A 2,988-nucleotide genomic window follows, 5' to 3' on the forward strand; every position below is an offset into this window, starting at 1 on the left:
TTATTATTAATTGTATTAATATTAAGGTTATTACATAAGTATTTATAATTTACTTGTTTATATCATCAAAATACATTGTCGGACGCGAAAAATAAAAACAAATGTTCTTTTCAGACTTATTATATCAATTATATCAAACTCTTCTCGGACATGTACTTCGGAAACTATTGATGTACGAGAATGAATAAAAAACGATTTTGTAAGGAATTTAATAATGTTTAATCTTTATAAGTTTATTTTGTACGTAAAAGTCAAATCTGAGATATTTATGAAAGTTCAAATTGTCGAGAGAAATAAACAAAAATACAACTTTCTTAAAAAAATTCTATCACAGAAAAAGTATTGATTGTACAATCTTCAAAAAACAAACAAAATTGTTCGTAATTTTATCAGCTTTCTTTTTAATGACTTTTATTTTGTAAAATGAATATTTTCTAGATAGATATTTTTGAAAAACCGCATTTTTCATTAGTTTTTTGAAGTTGAAAAATTTACAAGTTCGCTGGCGGTCAGGACTTTTATTATGTTGTATAATATGTCATTTCGAACAATTTCTCGCAAACAAATCTTTTATAGCAATTTTTTTTGCTTTCAAAACGCAAAAAAAAATTTCATTTTCTTGAACTAATTCACGAAATATTGGTATTTTAAATTTCAAGAACAAATATAGCACGGAGATAATTTGCGAAACACATAACTTCCTCGTATATAGAAAGTATCCGTGGAAGCCTCAAATATAATTAATGTAAATAATAACAAATCTGCAATAATAAAAGCAGCAATAATATTAATAGCACCATAATATTAAAAATAAATAACCATTATACTACTATATATTAAATCAACAATATAGAAAAGAATAGAAAAGAAGACTAAATTTTTATAAATATTTGATTGAATAGTTCTAAATAACTATTTTACTAAAGGTAAAAATATTTTAATTTGATACAAAAACTATTAATTTTATTTACTTACATTACTACTATTAAAAAAATATGTGTTAAGATTTTAGTATCTTTTTCAGTGTATTAAAAATAATTAACGAAGCAATATTTTATGAATTCACAATGAGGTTTTCCATGATTAAGTTTTTCTTCTATCTTTCCGCATTAGATAAGACAATGTTGAGAGGAATGTGAGTCGTGCAGAAGAAAATATAGGAAATCGAAAAAATTAGATTGTCTGAGAATAGCGTAGTGCTCTGTTATGCCCGTGTCACACTACGCATTGAACTGGACTGCGAATTGAGAATTAGAATTCAGCCAATTAGAACAAAATGGATTACTTGGTCGAATTCTAATCCTTAATTCGCAATCCTCAATCTCCAATGCGTAATGTGACATGGGCATTAGTCGATATCCAGTGATAATAATAAAAATGTCGAATTGAAAGCTATAGAAAATTTTTTGAGTAAATTGCCAGATCTTGTGGATTTCCATAATTCTAATATTCCGTTTAGAAAATTGTGAAAATTGTTAGGAACAGCTTTATGTAACATGAGGTCTTGATTATCATTATTTATTAGAGATGCCGTAAGAAAGATTTTCTTATTTTAACTTGATAAAATCTCGATCATAATTTATTAAGGATGACAAGTAAGTATAAGGCTTCCTTATTTATATCTGATAAGGCTCTTATGATAAGGCTCGGGATTTGATAAGGATTGATAAGGATCAATTTTATAAAAACTCATTTATTAGGGCTAACTTATAAGAGTCTGGAAAAGATTGTTAGAGATGCCAAGCGGCTAGAACATATGTGACATTTCCCATAAACAATTGATAACTTTAAATTAACAATATAATATATTATAGGATCGTATATGTGACACTATAGATATCAAAGTCTTACACGGTCTAGCTGGATCTTAAATGTTTGTATGATTCTTGTATGAATTTATATACTATGTATGTAATTCTCAGAAACGCGCGTCGAAATGAAAATTTTTCGGTCTTGAAACGCTAACCAAATAATACTGCAGTATGGATATGGGAAAAAGTTCGTGGCGTTTTTTCCGCTAGATGGCATTAAATGCTCAGCAGTCGGCAACTACTAATCGGCAACACTAGACGTGCGTTTAAAAAGTGACATTTTAACCTTTTGTTTGAGCGAAAAAGATTGAAATCGGTGAAGTAGATCAAAAGTTATTTTATTTTGAAAATGGAAATAAATAAGGAAAAAATTCGCTACATTTTGCGGTATCACTACGATAAAGGCAAGAATGCTACACAGGCTTGTGAAAAAATTTGCACTATTTACGGTGAAGATACTCTATCAAAATCTGCAGCACGGAAATGGTTCGCTCGCTTTCGTGCTGGAAATTTCGATGTGAAAGATGAACCTCGCTCCGGTCGACCAATCACTGAAAAGTCTGATGAAATCATGGTAAAAGTCAAGCGTGATAAGCATGTGAGCACTGTGGAGATTGCCAGGGAACTAGGCACCACAAAACAGTTTTAAATCATTTACACAAAGCTGGATACAAAAAGAAGCTCGATGTTTGGGTTCCTCACGAGTTGAGTGTTAGGAACATGATGAACTGAATTAACATTTGTGATATACGCTACTGAAACGGAATAAAATTGAGCCATTTCTGAAGAGAATGATAATTGGTGATGAAAAATGGATCACCTACGACAATCCAACTAGAAAAAGATCGTGGATAAAGAAAGGAGAGAAGGCGCAAGCAATCGCAAAAACCTGGATTGACGAGGAAGAAGGTGATATTGTGTATGTGATGGGAAGGGAACCGTTCACTATGAGCTATTATCGTCCAATCAAACAATTAATTCCGAACTCTACTGTGAACAACTGCAGAGATTACAACAAGCAATGGAGAGGAAGCGGCCAGAATTAATCAATAGAGAGGTGTCGTCTTCCATCATGACAATGTTCGACTATACACATCTTTGATAACTCGGCAAAAATTGCGAGAGCTTGGCTGGGAAGTTTTAATGTATCTACCGTATAGTCCTGACATAGCACCTT

The sequence above is a fragment of the Atta cephalotes genome (genome assembly GCF_000143395.1).
Source record: "Atta cephalotes unplaced genomic scaffold scaffold00085, whole genome shotgun sequence".
In the NCBI taxonomy this organism is placed as follows: domain Eukaryota; kingdom Metazoa; phylum Arthropoda; class Insecta; order Hymenoptera; family Formicidae; genus Atta; species Atta cephalotes.